Source organism: Ammospiza caudacuta, chromosome 3 (genome assembly GCF_027887145.1).
Source record: "Ammospiza caudacuta isolate bAmmCau1 chromosome 3, bAmmCau1.pri, whole genome shotgun sequence".
NCBI lineage: Eukaryota > Metazoa > Chordata > Aves > Passeriformes > Passerellidae > Ammospiza > Ammospiza caudacuta.
The window spans coordinates 55,674,913-55,696,634 of NC_080595.1; the positions used below are offsets into that span (position 1 = coordinate 55,674,913).

Below are 21,722 nucleotides of genomic sequence, written 5' to 3' on the forward strand. Positions count from 1 at the left end.
TTCTTCAGACAATTTAATTTTCATCTGAAATGAAGAATAGATGTTATTATATTAGAGGAAATACGGATGTAAAAATAATTTTTAGTAGGCTTAAATACTGAAGACCATATTCTGGATGTATATTTCCATAAATTAATAGGAAACAGGACCACATATTCTCAATCACTTTGTATAAAGTACACAACCTTCAGTGTAGCTCCCCACTCAGATTTGGAACAGAAATTCTGTCTAAGCAACAGTAATATAGTACCTGTCTTTTTAAGATTGCACCTATTTAAAGAAACATACAAAGGAGAAGATTAAACTAGAAAAACTACAGAAAAGTGTATTAAGAAAACATAACATTTACTATTATATTGCATTTTCTAAAATTCTGTAGAATAGACTGAAATTCCAAAATCAGGGAAAGAAATCTTTTTTGATAAGTTCCTGCCATAGGCTTTCTCCTTTGGACAGTGTTTAAACTATGGGTGCTGGAACCTTCTTGTCCCAAATGCAGAATCATGGAATCATTCAGATTAGAAAAGACTGTTAATATTATTAAGCCCAACCATTAACTTAACACTATTAAGTCCACCATTAAACCATGTCTCTAAGTGCCACATCCACAAGACTTTAAATACTTCCAGGAATGTCGACGCCTCCACCACTGCCCTGTTAAAGCAGCCTGATCCAGTGCTATGAAGAAAGTTTTCCTAATACCCAAACCAAATCAAACCTCCCCTGGTGCAACTTAAGGCCATTTTACCTTGCCCTAAAGTAAGTCCCCAACTCACACCTTCAGAAACAGATGGCACAGGTGGGGTGGGAGACTGGATATAGTGGTGTCCTGCACTTCAGATGGGACAGTAGTTCCACAATGACATTTCCCACAAAATGAAAGCCTACAGGAGGTTAAAGCACACCATGGGCAAATGGAGGCAGTGGGCACCAGCACAGGACAGCAGGGGAGGCTGCAACAGGAGCTACGGGAGGCAGTAAGGAAATACAGCATTAAGTAGAGTCTGCACTATCTCACATCATCCTACATCCTGCTGCAGGTTGCTTTTCCTGCCACAGCCTTCTCCCTCCCGCCCCTGCACGGTGTCATTTTCCCCAGTGTGCACTCCCCTCCCACTCACCAACACATAAGGCACACCATGATTTATGTCACCTCTCAAATCTGGCCCAGCATCTCGGAGGTGCAAGCATAGATGCAGTCTACAAAGGCTTAGGATTAATTTGCTTTATTGCCAATTGCAGCAGGCAAGTGGCTCGGCTCATAATGCAATTTTGTCCTCAGGAGACCTGCAGGAGGTGGGAGCAGGTTGCCACGAGCCTGGTGCCTTCTGTGCACTGACATATGTCCTTGTTGCTGGGCAAAAGGGCACATCCAATTAGGTGTCTTTTATTATTAACGTTCTGCTGTTTCATCTCTTGATCATGTATCCTCCTCTTGGCCCCTCTGCACCCCAGCTTGTGTAACGCACCAACATCTGCAGACACACTGCTCTACCTGGGAAAGCTCAAGTGGAAATCTGGTGGTGGAGACCAGCTATCTTCCTCTTGTAGACCCAAGCAATATCACACTAACTAGGATCCTCAAGCTAAAAGGATGAGAAATATGAGGTATCTGCCTTGCTGGGAGTAATAATTACAATGTATTATTAACAAAACTCAAGTTTCATCATTAACTCGACTCAGGTTTCAAGAGCTGATCTCACCCTAATGATCCTCCAAATTACATCCAGTCTTTCCTTCTGAGTGGATCTAGTACCAGCAAGGAAGTCTGCTGGTAACTGTTACACTGAAAAGAAAGCAGGGGTAAAAATGAGCTATAAATACCACAATCAAACAGGTGCAAAGAATTACAGACATTTTAAGTTGCCTGAACTCAGGGCCATCTCACCACTTGGATCTGATCCTGCCAAAAAGATAGAGACTGTAACTTCAAAGCAGCTGAGAGGAAAGGGCTCACTGTCAGTGTGTGCTGCATACGGCACAGCTGACCTGACCATCCTTCTGCAAAGGATTGACTCCACTCCCCTCAAAGATGTCAGTTAAGTCAGAGCTCCTCTCTTGCATCTCAAAGCATGAGAAAGGCCACCTACGTGTTTGCTATAATGAAGTAGCCAACTGTCTCAACTCCTGCCACAAAAAAACCTTGTTTGATTTTGTTCCTCGCCCAAGCTCATCAGAGGAACAAAGATCTTCAAAAGCGTTTTCTCAACCCCTAAGTGAGAGATGAAAATGCAACTTTAATTGTGGATTGGTGAGGTCTCCTTGAGTAAAATAAACCAAATTGCTCAGATGCAACTGCGTAACAGGGAGCCTAATTGCTTGGCTAGCATCAACAAAGGGCTGCTGGTTCATTAGAGCAGCTGGAGGAGCTGCTCTTTGCATCTTCACAAGCTGGGAGTATTTGATTGCAAAATCGCTACGGCTGTTTGATCCAAAACTCAGCCTCTGAGTTCTGATCAGGAAAACTTAACAGCAAAAAGCCATCACTCTGATATTTTTCTTCACAACTTTCTTCAGGGTGACAATTTATTTTTCTCCTTGATCTGTTCAAGGATGTCAAATCTAATCATAAGATAGGATATGAACTTTTATATTCTGTATATGCTGCTTAGAGAAAGAACAGAACTTATGTGAACCAAATTGCAGTTTCACATGACAGCTGGAAGATGCTGGCACTTAAGCTGCTATCCTGAGGTCTAACTGCAACAGGACCTTGCCAGAAAGAGCAAAGGGCAGAGTAAGGCCAGGAAAAAGGCCAGTGGAGGTCAAAGGCACTCACATTTTCTGCTTACTGGTCAAAGCAGATTTGGACAGCAGGCAATCGGGCAGACGGCAAAGGAAGCTTACTTCCATCTTATCCAACAGGGAAATAATTTGCTAAATCACACTAAAGGGGAAGCAGTTAGTGGCAGCTAGTGCCATCAAAATGTTCGGAGCATTCTCTGCCTGGGGCAGTTCTACACCCCTTTTGGGAGACCACACTGCTCTGCTTAAATTTGCCTGTCTACCACTCACCATGAAGCTTAGATAAACCACAGCCTTGCTTTATGCTTTTTCCATCACAACCATCTTTAGACTTAAAACCTGCTTGATGAAAAACACAAATGTAATCTCAGGCAGATAACTGCCTCAGCAAGTCTTTTAAGAGCGCCTTATTTTCTCCAACTCAAACTCCACATGTGAATAGGTCCACATACAGGCTCAGACACATCTGCATAAAGAGGTCCATTTGCCTGAGTGTTTACTAATGAATGCTTGGCAGTCAGAGAGACACCAGAAGTGCATCCAATTGTTTTCATTTTTTAAAGAAAAGGTGGTTTACATCTCTAGGAACAAAGCATCGATGAACTTGCTTATAAAATGCACCATCCATGGCTTCAAATCTTTGGGTGTGCATTTTTCCCCCCCTTTTATGCAGTCTGAATCAGCTTGTGGGAAAGTTATTAGAAATATTCCACCAATGAATTGAGAAGTGGATCAAACCAGGACAACACAAACCTTCAATAAAGCAGAAGACTCCACATGGGGTGCTCTCAGGAAAATCGCTCAAATGCAGAACTACCCATTGTGCTGAGGGCTTAGGTAGGTCAGCTCTGCTTTGCATGCTCTGCTTTTCACTCAAGTTGCTCATCAGGAGTGGAAACCAAAATCTTCTTTTCTGACACGTTATGAATTAAATAGATACATCTGGTTTCCAGGATCTCTTACCTGCTGCTAGCAATTTCACATAGAAATAATAAAAAAGAGTCCTCATAGAGTAAATTATTTCTAGAGGTATCTTTTTAATCACAGACTGCTGTAAGATATTTCTTCTCCAGCAGCAGTGAGTCCAGGAAGCACGGAGCATCTGCCAGCATTTAAAGAAGAGCACATCTAAAACCATAGCTCCAAGTTGTCAAAATACTGCTTGTTGCAGGAATTTCCTCTATGCTAACACTCTGCTAGAGCAGTTCAGGTAATAACAGCAATAACAAACAAAGAAAAAGTTATAGGCCTGCTAATATAAATGGGGCAGCATTGCTCACAGATATTTTTAAGTCCCAGTGGTATTGATCCACCCATAAGCAGGTCTGGATTTATAGAAAAGGAAAGAGTAAGCGGATGACTACCCCACAGGAAGTTTCTATTTTAAAAAGTGTCTGCCTTGACTGAAAATCAAGATAACACCTCTGAAATTCCCACCTGTCAAATGCATTCTGTTTCCTCCTTGGTTTTCTTTTTCTTTCTACAGTGAACTGAACTACTCTAAAATTTTCTTTCTGTGATTTTCAGCTAAAGTAGATATGGAAGGAACTGCGGACAAGCACTGAGGGCATTAAGCCTACAAGACTTAGCCTTTGTCTCCCTTGAGAAATGGATACAATGCCAGCTTGAGTGGACTCTGAATCCAGGTTTTAATTAGACAGAAGGTGAAATCAGAGAAACCTACCTCTTGCTCAAATATTATTCTTTCCTTAGTATCCCAGTGCTCTCCAGAAAAAATGCTCTTCTGACCTGTTGGTCGCCTGTTGGTCACCACTTGTGCAGGCACAGAATCCAAACTCTGTCCGCAGTGTGTCCTCACCATCTGCATATTGTCTACCTCTCCATCGAGAGCCTCCAATAAAAACTTCCTATAATAGAATTGTCCTGACTCACAGGTAGGGGGGGAGGGAAGCTGACCTCGCTGCAGCATCAAGAGTCTCTGACGCATTTTGGGAGGCTGTGGTTTCAGGTCTGAAAGAATTCAGCCTTGTTTTCAATGAGGTTTCATACAATTAACTTCCAAAATATCACCCTATAGCTCCATGTCCATTTGAAACTTGATATTGTTTAGTGATTCAAGTAAGCACTATTCAGGGCTTTAGGCGTGCGCTTGGCGAATTAGCAGTACTCACCAGCAGAAGAGAGTTTCTCAGAAACGCAGCCACCCAGGCTCCCGACTGGCTCCACCTCTTGTCCGCCCACTCCCAGTTTCAGACATTTCACATTCCAAAACTGGAAGTGTCTATGCAACGTAAGGTCAGATTATTGCACAACATGCTCTTTTCCTTCTAAGAGCCACTGCATCTTCAAAAGTACATCTACTCTAACAGCAAGAGAGCTGTTTACAGCGAATTTCTATCTGAGTGGGAGTATTTTCTCCATGAATCTTATAACAAGGACATGACGTGTAAGACTCTTCCCTACATTCTGTAAAATTGTTACTGAGATGGCATTTATTCAATACTTCCACATCAGCATGCCTTCCCCTTTAAGCTGCCTTTTGAGAAATTGAGAATTCATTTTTACACTTCCTTAAAGTATTTCTGTGCTGGATAATTTTAGGACACACTAAACAGAACAATTTCTGCCTATCTTATATTTAGAACCAAGGCCTTTGCAATGCAACCATGAAATACAACTGATTGTCACAAATGTAGGTTTTGCCAATTGTTTTTTTCCTGCCAAACTGTGAAGTAATTGCTGTGATCATTCCTTCAGTTAGTCTTCCAATTCTAACAGGTGAATGAAAACTCCAGTTTCAATTATACTTGAAGAAAACCTTCCTTTTTAGTATAGGGGACTACAAGTGAGGTGGGGTTTATTGTTTTTCCCAAAGAACAACACACAGGTAGAAATTATGGTGATATATTGTATTCTTTGAAACTGTGTTCAGCTTTCAGTACAATTAAGTCTTTGCTGTTAGCACAGAAGGCCTATTTGGTGTTTCCTTGAACGCCAGCAACTTATGTTGGTATCACCTAAAGGCAACTGTTGACATATTTAAATAAAGAATTAATGACCAGTCCTTATGTGTCCCTTCTTCTTTCTATTCAGATCGGTCACCTTTGTCTTCAGCATCACTGGGGAAGCTAAGCAGTGGGGAAGCAGAAGGGTTTGGGGCTGGGAGGGTTCCCACCATCACCTGGTAAGAATGGGGATGCTGGCAGGATAAATGACTAAGGCAGCACTCAAAAACCCTTCCTGATTTCACAGTCAAACAAGATCTCCATAAGCTGTCGGTCCTATCCTCCCAGAAGGAAGAAGGTTCATATCCAACAGTCAGCATTCAGAAATCTAATTCAAGTTACCCAGCAAAATGATGAGAGTCTAAACAAACCAGTGACAGAGTAAGGAACTTGAGAGAATCCTATGAAAGGGGCAGAAAAAGGGACAGAGAAGGATGCTTTAGATGTGTGCTGGCACCATGCTTTCCTGCAGGTAAAGATAGCCCAGGATTTCACTCCAAGTCATTCATTTGGAAAATATGATTGAGAGTCAACTGCCCTTCATCCAGTGGAAGAGATACTTAAAATGGAGCTAATGGCTTCAAGTTACTTAGCTCCTGTTCAGTCTGTGAGCAAGTAAAAGGCTAGACTGTAATATTGAACCACAACTCCCTTGCCTTTGTGAGAAGCCCAGGGGAGGCTGCCTAAAGGAAAGTCAGGCATCAGCCATGCTGCTTCCTGTGTGCACCAGGTGAAAAAATCTGCACCTGCCTTCAGGCTCATGTAGATAGCGAGCTTCCTCTGGTGCAGTGGCTGTCACACACAGCACTTTCTGGTACAGCCCATTTCCTCCTGGGGGACATTTCCCTCGGGGACAACATGGGCTAGTGCTCTGTGCGTGCCACCAGTCACGATCACAAAACTGCCAGCCAGTCGCCATGCAATATAACCAAAGTTCTAGTGCTGTGACTAGAACTTGCTCCATGTGCCAATGAGAACAGAATGAAGAATGGATGAGAGACAGCAAGACAAAGATTCACAGAAATCTGGGGACACTGTACCATAAGAGAACCCAGCACCTACCACAAATATTGGTACTATTCAAACCGTTAGTTTAAAAAGTAAAAGTGGTATTCATTCTTTTATAGCATTCATCCATAAGAGGTCACTGTGTGATACAATGAACACCTTGGTGTCAGCAGCATTCTTCTCCCTTCCCATATGCTCAGCACCAGGCGTCCAGTCACCTCCAGTAATGTCTCAGCTATTACCCAGCTGACCACAGTAGGGGCTACCAGGGAAGGAATTAAAACAAGACAAGTGGAAGACTTCATGTTGATTGTGTGATCTTAGTCAATTTTACAATCACTTAAACATATTTTTTATTTCCCATTAATCTCAAATGGAGTCCAAGAGTTTAACAACCCCCACAGACATGTTAAATAACCAGTATAATATACAGAAAATTTTGGGAAACTGAGTTTAAACAGAAAGACATAGGCTCACAAATGAACAAGGCTCCTCTGGTTTCCCAGGGTTTGGGGCCTCTATTTTAGAATTTGTTTCACTTTGACATTGTTTTTTCAGTAGTAAGTAGACTCTTTCACCCAAGTGATGACAACCCAGTGTGGGACACAAAGACTGTCAAGGTGATCTGCCCACACAAACTTCTTAAGCATAAAATTTTTGTACTGCCATTCATAATGAGATGAGAAACATAACAGGCAACTTAACAGCAACTGAAACCATTTTAGCCCAGATCAGCTAAACAAAGGTCTTCTTCATGGAGTAAAGTGACTTAAAGGGAAGTATTTAATTCAGAGATTTCCATGGGAAAACAAAAAAATAAAAATAGCAATATGGAAATTTTCCAGTGGAAAACTTGTTCTTGTGGAAATTCCGCTTTCAATTGACAAATTGTTTTTATGGGAAATTCCTCAGCAGCTGTAGGCACAGCCTTCATGCTGAGAAGTTTAAAAGCAGCTCATTTTTGACCCAGCACCCTCAGATTTCCCACATCAGATAAACTGCAAAAGCAAAGCCCTCATTTTTCCCTTTCTCCCGAGCACACCCTGCAGCACACAAGCAGTCTCACTGCGGGCATGAGAATATACTGACTGCAGTGGCAGCAGGCACATGGTTACTGATGGAGTGTTTGCAGGACTAACCTTTTAATGTCCCAAATCAAGACTAACTAAAGGCTCTTATAGGAGCTGTCTTCATATTCTGATAACTCTGATACTGGTAAAGCTGTCACTGACTCCAGCAACAGGTTTACCTGCACTAGGGATTGCAGGCTTGGGAGAATCTAAAATGAAGCTTCTCACAGTGGACTGCATCAAGGAGAGAGAACTTGGTGCTGACTTTTATGTGCTTATGTGAATGGTCACAAATCATGGATACAAGTCTGTCATTATTAACTGTCTTACACTGGCTTAAACCTGTCAATAAGAACTATTCACCCTACAGCTAACATTACAGAGAGCAAGACAAACATTTTTAGCAAGCTTGCTAAGGGTCTTCTAAATTTGCAGTGGAGCATTGAGTAAGTGTCACCTTTACAGAATGATATTAGGAAAGCATAAACCATTCATTATAACACATCTTCTATCCACCACTTTAGCATGAATCATCATACCGTGTAAACAAGCTGGAAATCATATTTATGGTAGGACTCAAAGTATCTCAGAAAGTCAGAGGAAGAAAAAAGCAATTACAGGAGGCAAGCATGTACAAAACCTCACAGTCCAGAAAGGTACTAGAAAGGTACTGAGCACCTCAATCATTCACCTGAACATTTGCAGTGATTTACATGTTTCTGTACCAGATCTGGACATTTCACACTAATGCATTTTTCACACAAAATAAAATTTAGAACCCCTTGAGTAAAAAAGTTAACTCTACTGGCTGTACGGGACCGGTCTTCGTAATTTATTCTCAAGAATGAAACTGTCTCTTTCCCAATCACCTTCTGCCCCATACAGCCTATTCAAGCACAGAGAGGATCCAGCATACCCCAAACTGAGTTGGGCTGGAGGAGCTCAAGCACAGTTGAGTTTTGGCAGGAGCAGGAACCCCAAGGTGCCATTGGAGGAGGATTTTGGCAGCTGGTTGCCTGCCAGAGGCTGCGGGCTACAAGGTGAAGGAGTGGACAAAGGCCACTGCTCAGCTGCTATAGTGACCTTCAGCTATGCTGATCTGCAACAGGAATGCACCCTCTGGCCATGCTCGTGTTTCCACATGCTTTCTTGGCTATCTGCAGCGCCACATACACACGCCTGACACCGAGCTGGCACGCACAGCCCATGTCCGTACTGCACGCAGGCCGGCGAGTTCCCCTCCAGCTGCACTGCTGCTCCTCACCCACGCAGCTCAGCACCCAGATGTGCCCACCAAGGCCTGCTGGTGAGCTGCAGGCATGGTCAGCATGCAAGGCCTGCTGCATGGCTATGACAACCAGACACCCTGAGGTCGAATGGCAAGTAACGTGAATTTCAAAGATGGGTAAAAAAAATCCTGTCTCTCCACCTGAAGGAATTAGTCTTTTCTGATGTCACAGTAATAAAATTGTAATGAAAGCCTTATTAATGCAAGCTTTGTTACTGAAGCGACAAGAAGGGCATTTATTTTCAGAGCCAGACACTCGAAGGAATACCCCACATGGTAGATAGTGTAAGTATCCTGCATTTCCAGTATGTAACAGAGCTACTTCTACTACACTGAAGCACATGTGATAAGCGAAGAGGGCCCAGGTCCTTCTCCATATTCTCTGCATACCTGTTACTATCACACAGCTGCTCTCAAGTCTACAGTTTCCTGTGCAGTACAAACTGCATACCACTTCCCCTACGGAAAAAAAAGGGCCTTGCTTGTTCTTAATTGACGATGGAAATACTGTCATATTTTCCACTAGCCAAGCTCGAAACCATTACTGAACAAACCTTCATTAATTTTTCCACAACATTTTGCAGAAATGTCAGGAAACAGCTGCACCAGAATGATTAACTGTCCTTATCACTAAGGCTTCATTGGCCAACTTCAAATTATATAGGTTTTCTTCTTTCAAAATCTACTTTTAGTGGTATTTTTTGCTATTCTTCAGTTGACTGTTTCAGTACAACACTTTCTCTTCAAAAGTATCTGATTGCACAGGTTCAGTGGCAGACAGACATTTTACGACCAGTGGAAGAATTTGTACAGTTTGGAGCGGCATACTTCTAGGAAAAGATTGCTTCCTGCAGATTGCTCGGCTGTGTCTTTCTTGGATCAAATTCAATGAAATTCACAACTTGCAGTCAGATTGTATTTGCCAGTCAGGCTGAATTCATTACACTGACATAAACTTCTCTTCCTGCATTTTCTTATTCCTTTCTTTTCCCGTCCTCCCCTTTTCCTTGCCCCTTCTCTCTCCCCACACTCTCTTTCTCACCTCTTCTTTGAGCTATCCCATGTGTCAAAACTTATCATACAATGCCCTGTACATTTTCTGGCAAAAACAAGTGGAACAGTACACATCACCATCCCAAACATGCAAACTCTGAGATGCTAGAAGGCTTAGTATCAAATGAAAGTGCAGCCATCTGGAGGTAACTGCTAGTGTGGATCTGAGCTTCCCAACTGTCTGAAACTTTGCAGTCAGAACTTTTTAGCAAAGTGTCAGTGAGCAAGAGACTCCACTCACATGGATTTGCACGGGGCATTGGACTTTTCAAAACTCTAAAATTCTTCAAATTTTGTTTAGAACACAGCCAGGTTCATGGGATTCCTTTTAAAGACTGACACTGTAGTATAGAATCCTGCTTGTATTTTGAAATTATTTAGGGTTACTATAGCATGGTGTGTAACAATAATTCTGCGTATATGTCACTGGCAGATTTAAAACTGCAGTTGCTCACTCCATGTCTTAATTAAAGCTGCAAGCCTCGAATATATAACCTTAAGACATTTTTAGACAGAGGGAAATATAAATGCAAAAAGGTATATACACATCTTGGAAGCTAAATAAAATTAATGCCATCAAGTGGGGGGGTTTAGTGATTCAAGTGTTCATGCTGTTATGACCCCCTATCCCCGAGCAAAAAGTAGTGTACTTGCAGGATTATAAAGAAATGAAATATATCGAGGTTTATCTAGGTCTTATAAAGAATCCATTTGCATGTCTTGCTTTTTAAAAGTATCTCTCCCACAGCAGTGTGCATTGCAGCACACCATCCCCACACAGCTCTGCTCAGGCAGACCCAGCTGGGTCAACTCGTGAGCTCCTGCATTGCCTTCAGCAGGTATATGGACACCTGGGAGCCCCTGGGCCAGGATGCCTGCCTAACACAGAATGCTGGCCTTGCTATTTAATTGGTGCAGTGATGGCTACGAAAAAAAAAAAAAACAAACAAAACAAAACAAAACAAAAAACAAACAAAAAAAAACACAACAAAAAAAAAACCACCAACAAAAAAAAAAAAAAAACCAACAACAAAAAAAAACCAACCAAAAAAACCCCCAGCTATGTTTTTAAATTACTCTACCAAGATATCTGCTTAGATGGCAGAAATTGCAGTACACTATATTCTGCTTAAAATACGCATGAATATATATGGGTTCTATTTACGAGATACGAAATACTGCCAAAAGTACGCAGGTTCTTTAAGGATTCAGTTTCATAATGTGCAACGCCAAATTTCTCCTTCACAATATCCTTATCTGTCTGTGCTCTAGCTGGAAAGCAGCAGCTCTCGGTGCCAGAGCATTTCAGGGACCGTGTCCTTCCTTCCCATGGGCGGGATGTCAGCGCACTGCCGGCTGCGGCTGCACCGGCCACATGTTGTTGGGCGGGGGGGAATGAAGTTGTTCGATTTCATTAAGCAAGCGCTGATTTTTATGGCTCTGGGGGTTGGTTCCGGTTTTTCGGGGGTGGGGACGCTGTGCAATGAAGGGAAGCCGAACGCGGCCCCGCCGGCGGCAGCAGGGTGATGAGCGGGGTGCCGCAGCTGCCCGAGGCCCGGGGCTGGCAGCGGCAGCTGCGCCGGGCGCGGCCTCTCCTCCCTCAGCCCGGCCGCCCCCGCCCGCCGGGCCGCTGCCTCGGCAGCGCGGCCTTCCGTGCCCCGCAGCTGCGAGCCTGCAGAGCGCCGTGCCCGTTCCCGCCTCCTCTGGGCCTGCCCGGGTCTCATCCCCCCAGCCCGGCACAGGCTGTCAGGGAACTGCCGCATGGATTTGCTGTCCAGCCGCGCTGCTCGGCCGCCTCCGGGACGGGAAAGGAGAAACGTGTTTTGCCCCTCTGTGGATACTAGCGGGACCAGAAGCAGGTGCTCCCACTTATCCGAGTTTGCACATCTCGAGCTCAAACCTACAGGAAGATTCAGCCTCGGTCTATTCATGCTGTCAGCAATGAGCAGCAGGATCTAGGGGCAATGTCACAACAAAGAGACCTTGAACTTGCTTCACCCTTTGCATAGTCATTTATATTTGGGCAAAGTGGATAACAGCTCCTTTAGCACCAGCGTAGTGGTATTTTATGCTCGCTCGGCATTCACTTTACCCAGGTATAAATAGCAAAAGGTTTCAGGCAGTAGAGAATCAGGACCAGTATCTTCAAAGGATTCCTAGCCAAAATAAAGCAGCTAGTCCTCCACACCACAGCTTGCAATCTTGCTCAGCTGCAGGAAACATTCCCTGAAGGATGCCTGAGACTGTTTGGCAGCCTTGCATGCTCTGGTCCCTGGAGCAAATGTGCCTTTCCTACCACCCCGTGCCTAGAGGTGGAATCAGACTGCAAGCTTTTACCTGTACAGTAGGCAGTAATAGGGTTCCATTTCTTCATGGGAGCCTTTTATTAGCTCACACAGTGTATTTACTACCCTACCAGTATTAAGTGCTTGCCTTAATATCCTTAGCACACGAGGTAGTGGTACATATCATCATAGCTACAATAACACTGGTTTGAACTACATGAATTGAGAGCATCTATTCTAAAATTTAACTGTTCCAAACAAAAAGTGAAGTGTGCTATTAATCGGCTGACACATTACTGGGGAGAGTTCTTCTGTACAAGAGCCACGGCAAAAAGGGCCCAATGCACACAAGTGCCTTTAAGTTACACGCTGACAAAACCTGAAAGCTGTATGCTAAAACCCCGTTTCAGAGCATGGCAGCCATACTCTTGTGTGCCAAAGTTCTCCGTTTTCCACTTAAATCCTGCCTGGTGAGTCAGGACATGGCCAGGTTTCCATACTCCAGCAGTGTTCCATTACTCCTCCTTATAAATTTCACACGCTGTTAATGCTTTCCAAACTGGCAACACAGCTCAGGGGTGCATGAGGACAGTTTATTTTCCTGCTGAACTTTAAACAGAAATTCCACAGGACCTCTGGCGGGGGTAACAGCCCTGCTGACAGCCATCAGTTCACACCCTCTCGCCCACCCAACTCTGATCCCAGGCTGCACACAAACATCTCGGCTGCTCTCAGAGGCTGCAGGGGGGAGAGAGAACAATGCAGATACCCACGACCCCCATTGCAAGGACCCTGAGAGGGATCCATAAGAAGAGATATCCCATATAGCACCATTGTGGACTGCAGAATATTTGGGATCAGTTCCAGGGTTGAGCAAAGGTTCAAGGGATTGCCCTTCTCAATTTAACCCCTTCTTTCACTGAATTCATACATAGAACGAAACATAGGTCCAACACTATAACACTATTTACATAATCCTGAAAAATCTGGTGCGGTTATCTCAAATCTGTATTTGAGAAAAATCTGCGGTTATCTCTATGTTCTGTATTTTCTTTGAACACCTCATGTGCTCGTGATATCACATGAGAATCTTCAGGGTCTTCCTTATACACCTAGCTTCTAAGGTTGAAGATAAATATTGGATAATTAAAAAAAAAAAAGAAACTCAATGAGAGAGATCAAACTTTCCTTAACCTTTCACTCTTTCAAGCTTGCCTTAATAAATTCTAAGGGCTAACAATTCTTTGACCATCAAGGATGTGCGAGAAGATGAGAGCAGTTTCTCAGTGCTTCAGGTCTCCTACAGCAAGAAAAGTAACTTTGTATTACTGCATATAGGCACAGTTTTTGAGACTGTGAATAAGAAAACTGACCATCTTGGGACTACCAACCCTAATAAACATGGTGCTGCAATCAGTAGCTGAAAATTGACTTTTTCTTGACAAGATAAATTGTCTTCTGAACTGATGCCACAGTAAGACCTCTGTTGGGGATCCACTAACTTTAAGCTTGGGTGTTATTGCATACAACAACATTAGCACTTTTATAACTGCAGTTTCTAAATGCCCAAGTGTTCAAGACCCAGAGGAAAAATGAAACCTTGAACAGTACTGTCCATGGTGCACTTGAAATGGCAAGATTGTCAAGCATAAATCACCAACTTATATTTTAGGACAAAGTAAATAAACACCCCCAGACATTTCAGATATAAAAACCTCACCCACCATATCTTCCTGTATTTTTACAAGCACACTTTTCGGTTAAGTTCAAGAAGTGGAGTCCCTGGATATTTGATATAAGAATTGCATAGAAGAAGGGAAAGTGGAAAACCAAATATGTGGACAAAACAAAGACATCACTTCCAAATTAACAAAAACCTGCCCCAAAACAGAAATGTCTCTAATTTTGGCAAAAGCTGGCTTCAGTTGTAACAAAAGGACACATAATGAGGAGTTGAATGTGGGTGACTTCCACATGAAGCCTTTTCAGAATTACAAACTGTGCTCTCAGACCCACTCCCTCAGCTCATGCAAAACCACCCTTCCTTTGCTCTCCTACCTGGCTGCTGCCATCAAAGGTGCACATGAGTAATGGTTCCAGTCAAAGCAATTTGGTTCACTACTCCAGCAAATATGGCTGTTGACTCTCTCTTCCACCTGTTTGGAAAACAAATATTAAAGATTTTTAAAGTCTGTGATCAATTCAGCCTGCTGTTTGATTTTATAACCTGACTTTATGGTGTTGGCTACATCAATACATGTAAGAACTTCAGAGATTGTCACAGTCCTTCTTGCTGCCTTCAGAGCAATGTGGCATCAGCAATCAGTAGCTCTCCTGTGGTTTCCAACTTGCTGTGGGCTAGAATACACATCAACTAATGCATGTCAAAGTGAAAACAATAGACATACAAGGCCAATAGGTGCATACAATGACATATTTTCAAACATGATATATACAAAAAGCAGGGTAAGCACAAACCATGAATTGTCTTTTAGGCCTTGTCATTCCAAGTGTTCTGCCTAATTTCTGTCCCATTTTGAAAACATCATGCCCAAATCCTAACTTAAGAGCACATAATTTTTAATTAAATGCAAATACATTCCTGTTATTGAACCAGAGCAATGTGATTATCTTTCATCCTGCTTCTTTCCTATTTAGCACTTTAAAAGTGAGACCACCTATAGGAATTCCCTTTTCCATATGATGCTAGTTTGTTTTAGAAAGTAAGTTATTAGCATACAGTGTGAAAAACAGTCATAATCCTTACATTTCTCCTTACATGTGATGGCACTCTGGGAAAGACCACAAAGAAAGCACTTTCTGCACACAAAAGACCTGCTGTAGGCATGTGTGCAGGAGTGTATGTGCATCCAAGGCACAGAGCACCAGGAGATATGTTCATTAATGTGTCAGACACGTTAGACAGCCACAGGCTGCTTTGCTTACACCTTGCAGGGAGTGGGTTATTGAATACCCCTAACTGGGGCAGACACACAAGGCACCGGGAACTGGAGGCTCAGATCTCATTTGTACACAGCAGAGCTGACTGAAATGCCCACCTTGTTAATACTCAGGCAACAAACCTTCAGTGATCTTGTATTCAGTGAACTACATACTCCAACAGGCCTGGCTGTTCTGACTTTGCAAAGACTGGTGTGAAAGACAACTACAGCATGCATTTTGCTCAGGGCACTTTCTTTCAGGCTTCCCCACATCCCTGAATACCCACATGTGAGATCCCAAGCAATGTGACGGGTAGGAAACAAGTGTGAGCATCCCAGGAGAATGTGCTCCTGCACAGGTCAGCACTCCAGGGTCCCAGCAAGAAGTGCAGCTCATGTCACCCCTTCTCCTGCTCTTTTGCCCTGGCTGTGGCACTGGGCTCTGGCTGGCTACCATCTCAGGTGATCAGGCCACCACAGCAGAAGGTACATGCTCCTCAAGGCCTTACACGTCATGGTAGAGGAGCATGTCAGAGGACTTGGACAGGAAAATCTCAAACTTAGCCCACCTAACTTGCAGATTTGTGCCTGTGGCCTGACCACAACATACCCCGAAGCCAAAGCAAATTTCCCTCTGCTTCCAGCAGGGAACCTGTGCTCTGAGGTGTGGGCAATACATGGTGCTTCCACTGCTAGCAGAGCACAGATGTGAGCCAGTGCAAACAGGGTGCCAAAAGCTGAAAGGTAAAACAGGGCTGGAACTGGCTGGCAATAAATGGACATGCTTATGCTGGTTTTCCCTGCAATGTTTGCTACCAGCAACAAAAACAAATAGTAAATGATAATGTGTTATTGACCAGCAATATCAACAGCAGTCTATACAGGCATCTGAGTGCATAAAATAACACATGCTCTGGCTGCAGCCCCTGGCACTTTATCACACCAATCTACAGCTTTCTAGGAAATGATCTGGATGTGAAGCCAGGAACCACTTTTGAACCTTTGAACAGACAGGGCCTAATATGGTTTTAATCGGTTGGTGAAACCTTGGCACGTCTCTACTCAAGGGCAAAACTCTGTACTTAGCACGGCCAGCATTTCAATCACTACTTTTACAATTGACCTGAAAAATGTCCCAGGCAAAAAAGCAAAGTAAAGCAATAAAGAAGTCATGAGTCCTTATTCTCCCATCCTTCAGTAGGATCAAGGAGTGATCTGGATTGTAGCCTCTTCCCCCTGGTGTGGCATGGATACCTTCCAGCCCTAAAGCAGATCTCCTTGTACTTTCACAGGCTGCAGTGGTTTTAGTGCTGCTGGCTACACTTGCACAGTTATTTCTAATTAATATGCATCATGAACTTGTTTATCCTATCTGCAACCTAAAGACAAGGGTTTTTATACTCATTTATACTCAATCCTCTCTATGGCATCCTGGCAGAAGCAGAGGAGAATTTCAAGAAAAGAGAATAAAGCCATAAGTGAAAGATGTCATTTATAGAACAAATTCACACTTCTTCTTCTCCAGCTTCATGGAGAGGGTTTAAATTGAAATCCATGAGGAACACTATATTCCATTTTGCCCTAACTTATTTTAGCTCAAAACTGAGCTAAAATAAGTTAGGGCAAAATGGAATATGTCCAATGTCTTCCCTCTTGCTGTGGTAACCTCACTGTCTTCAACATGGTTCCTCAAATACTCCAGCATCTGATCTGTTAAATTCAGGCTGTATCAGTTTCTGGGTATTTAAGAAACTTAATCATTGCTTACAAGGACGCAAAATATTCTTCAAACCAAGACCTAGTTAAGGACAGTAGGTTTTCATCCTGGCAGTACTAGTGCATCTCCTTGCTACCTTAGCACCTCATAGCAGCACTGGTTCTAGCAAAGGGGAAGTAGTCTGAAGGAACAGCCAATCTGCAGAGTCTCTAACAAGCCCAGATAACTCATGTGTCCTCAAACAGGATTTTGCTGCCTAATTAAAGCTCAAGAGTTATTGTTTGGATAGCAAAACCAGGAACTTTTCTTTTTATCACCATATTTGTAAAAAATTGAGCGATCCTTTGTTCCTTTGCTGCAGAAGAAAACAAGCATGCCTCCAATGCCTACCCACCAAAGACAGACAGCAATGCAGCCACCACTGCTAAGCATTTTCTAGTGTTTATAAGTTGCTAGGTCTCTTCTTACAACTAACAAATTGTTGGGCAAAAGGAAATTATTTCTAGTTGCATCAGAGGAAGTTTGGATATTAGGAAAAAACTTCTTTGCAGAAAGAGTTGTCAAGCCTTGGAACAGACTGCCCAGGGCAGTGGTTGAGTCACCATCCCCAGAGGTATTTAAAAGACATGCAGATGTGGCATTTGGGGATGAAGCTTACTCATGGACTTGGCAGTGCTGGATTAACAGCTGGACTTCCAACCTAAATGATTCTGTGATTCTATTTGGTCACACCTGGTCATGACTCTCCTAATCTCTTCTGCAGTTGTTTGGCAGCTATTGGGACTATGAATAGACAAGCTCATCAAAAGGGAAATGAGAGTATGAAAATCACAGCATGTCTCACTGTTTGGAAGAGCTTTTTCAGTTTGAACTTTGCCTCTCAAACGCTCTGGGAATAGCCTTTTACACAGGACCTGGAAACACAGGCAGAGGTGCTCTGATAATGACTTACACCATCTGCTTTTGAAAGACTCCTAGCAGCCTTGACAACCCCTGTAACTATTTTCTAGTCATAAAACTACACCTTCAGTGGTGACACAAAAATGTAACAGAGACATCAGCATCATCTGATCATAATAATTAAGTAATGTCATGGATCAACAGCAAGATCTTTGCTTTATATCACTTTTTAAATATTTGTTAAACTGCCACTGTAGGGTCAGTTGAGGGTAGGGGGTTGACTGGGACATTCCTGTGCACCTTCCAAAGCAAAAAAAAGTCAGAAATCTCCTGTGTATTTTAATCAGAAACTAAAATTTTTGGAAAGCAACTGGATAATATTTTACTGCTAATTATTCAAAGATTCTGAATTAGTACAGTAAACAGGTGAAATTGCTTCAAGAGTACAAAGGGCTAATAAAGCCATGCCCATGTTACTCCTTAACTGGCTTGCAGCAGATAGCATTCCAGCATAGTCTGTAACTAACCATGGTTTGGGAATTTACCTAAAGCCTCATTTTGACTAGGTCTGTAAGGTACCATTAAGCTGCAGCCAGGTTCTAGGATTATACAGAATAATTTGTACTAAAGAAGAGTTAAGCAATATGGGTAGAAAAATGTGCACACTTCTGCAGTGCATTGACCATCAACTTGAATTCATGGCGGGTAACACAAAACAGGGGGGCTATATGCAAATCTCTCACTTGGAGCCATCTTGCATGAGCTCTCTCTTTACAGATGTTTTCTTACTTAATGCAATGAATTGACCACAAAAACTTCTCTAATATGTATAGAGTGTGAAGCCAGTCAGAGTGGATTTTCAAATATTTTAATTTTTTAATTTTCTCATTTTTCTCTTTTTGCTCCTTTTTCCTTTCCAAACTCAGAAGGTTCATAGAACTCTGTGAATTATCATCTGTTATAGGAGAAATAAGAAGTCTAAAATTTGTTTGATTGCAGCTATGATACATTAAGTTCCAGGCATCAATCTCAATCACAGCACTTTTTCTCCAAATGGGCAATATTTTACAGTTATCGCTCTCCTAACAAAACACAATTTATTATACACACAATTTGATAGCTATGGCAGCTAGAAGCAAAAAAGTATTCTGAAGAAGAGAAGGAAGGTAAAAGCAATGTCATACTTTAAATTGACTTCATATCATCAATGCCAGAAGACAATCATCTGTGAAATGATGTTCATGCCTTGATCAAATGCAATCATACCATATGCAATTGAATTTGGAAAAAGTGGAAGAAAATTATTCCCATTAGTTTACGGGTGTTCTTAATATGTTCACACAAATCATCTTTGAATAGATGAATTAAAATACTTAAAGCAACCCTACCCTTGCCCTCTTAATTCCAGGTCATTCTGGCAGCTCCCGATACTGCACAAATATGTTTGCCTACAACCAGTTAGATAAAATTAATGGATCAAATCTTGAACTACTTCCAAACTAAAAGGTATAGAATTCTTTTTTTGAATCAAATGTTGCTATGCTGTAAACATTTTTGTCTTCATTATTAAAACAGCAAGGGATTTGAAGCCTGCTTTATCTTTCGATATATATATGCTTCTTTTGTTTTCCACAATTTTCTCAATAGGACTATGATAGCCCATTTAAATCTTTTTTATAGACAGCTTTTCTTCATTTTGGTATCCTGCTAATACCATGTTGCAGATCTCAATGCAAAGAGCACAAAGAAATCTTTGAAATATTTCAGTTTGTTCAAATTTGTACATGCATAAATTTATGTGCATATATAAGTGTTTATCTACATAAATATATGTATATATCCATATGTACATATATGTACATATTATATAAATAAAAATAGACATATTTACTAATGCATGTATGTCAGTGGAGCTGGTTCTATTGTTGCTTGGGTTCTGCAATCCAAACAAAATTTAACTAAAAGGAACATCTATGAACTTTGTTTACTTTACACATAGGTAATTCACTTTATTAAAACCAAGAACCTAATTACTTCTTGGGAGCCTCCCTATGTTACCTCCTTTATCTTCAGACCCCAATCTGCACAGGAGCTTATTTAGCTGCTGCCACTGAAACTATGATTTTGGGTTACTTTTTTTCACTTCAGCCAGGAGCTAAATTAGCAAGAGCACATCCCCCTAAGTACAGGTCCATAACCTCACTGCGAATAACGGTTTGGATGCTGCCAGCTGAGACCTGCACCCTCACTAACCAGGTCTGATGCTTTTAGACAATGGTCAAGCTGACAATTGACACAGTGTCCTCAAACACACATTGCTCAACCCATTTGCCTAGCCTGCTGCTGCCAAGAGGGCTGTTTGTGCGGGCAGCTGGCAGGAAGATGGGAGTACATCTGGAGATCCTCCGAGAGTAGGCAGGGAAAACGAAAACATCAGATCTCAGCCAAGCCCAAGATAGGATTCTAGGTAAAGCTCATGCTCTATGGGATCCAAACATGCTCTTTGGCACAACAGACTTTGGCAAAATCATCATGAGGAACCTCCCACACTGAGTGGCCTTGGCTTCCATTCTCTCTTTGAATGACTACCCTGCTACGACACCCATGCATTGGGGAAAACCAATGCAGCAAGGTGCACGGTGAAGAAACTGAGGCAGAGGTACTAAGCAGACATTAAGGCCACTAAGCAGGTAGGCTACAATATGGCAAGTATCCCATTAGACCATGCCAATCACCTAGCTGTCAAAACTATCTCCATCTCCATGGAAAGGCCATGGCAGCATCGAGCCCATGGCAGAGTAACAGCCATAGGGCTGAACAATCTCAGCAGCAGGTGAAAGCTAACTCATTCCCAAGAAACTGACAACAGGGTCAGCTGTGCAGGATAACAGTGGGATTTCTGTAAGCAACAGAATTTTGTCAGCAGGGAAAATAATCTAAGGACTTAGGGTCTGTTTACAGAGTTTTGGTTGTTATCTGCAAAATCTAAGCTAAGGCTCCCTCTAAAATAAAACTAGAAGCTCAATGAGTCTGGTGTTAGTTAAAAGTATAGACTTCACTCAAGGCACTCTGAATTTAGCCCAGATAAGCTGAGATCAGTCTCAGACAGTTGCAGAGACAGCTTGTAAAGCACAGGATTACACAATTGTTGTTTCAGGTTGGCAGCCCCAGTGTAACACCATCACTGGCAACTGACTATTTTTCTTGAAAATCTGATGGTTTGGGCCACCAAACCATCTCTGAGCACACACTTTCATAGCACTTCTGCTGGACATCATGTGACCTCTCGACAAGGAAACGACCTCACTATCCCTTGTAATTGCCACATCTAGAGAGGGACTGTTTCAAGTGTCCTCTCTCCCAGCCCCTCCACTCTGGTCCTCCAGGTCTTAAGACTACCAAGAGAGACAGCAGTGAAGACTCTGGTGCTCCTCAGTGAGGCAAGATCCCTCTGCACTGATGTCACTCTGCTCAGTAATTTGTCATGAGCGTGGGCTCTCTCCATACATGGCAGGCTGGAGGAGGAATGACCTCAAACTCCGCTTCTAATCCAGGGGGCGTTGCCAAAGCACAGTGTTTGAGTTTGATGCATGAAGCGCAGAGATATTTTCAGCTACTGAATCACACTTTTGGCTCCACAGCTAACTTGAACTTCTCCTCAGTTTTGTTTGCAATTTTTCACATTTTGCGATCTCAGAAAAAGAAAAATAGGTGGTGCTTTAAAGAAAAAAAAAACCTGCATAATCAT

The 21,722-nt window shown here is 42.5% G+C and overlaps 1 protein-coding gene across 9 annotated transcripts in view; it reads right to left on the reverse strand.

Moving 5' to 3' along the window:
* HIVEP2 (HIVEP zinc finger 2) overlaps positions 1-21,722 on the reverse strand; it is a 136,973-nt gene that overhangs the window by 37,741 nt on the left and 77,510 nt on the right. For 8 of the 9 annotated variants that reach the window (XM_058802484.1, XM_058802482.1, XM_058802489.1 and 5 more), the window contains one exon: positions 14,474-14,571. The gene's annotated coding sequence lies outside the window, so the exon portion shown is untranslated. Of the gene's footprint in view, positions 1-4,877; positions 4,975-14,473; positions 14,572-21,722 lie in introns of those variants that run through there. The other variant, XM_058802491.1, reaches the window with a different exon arrangement.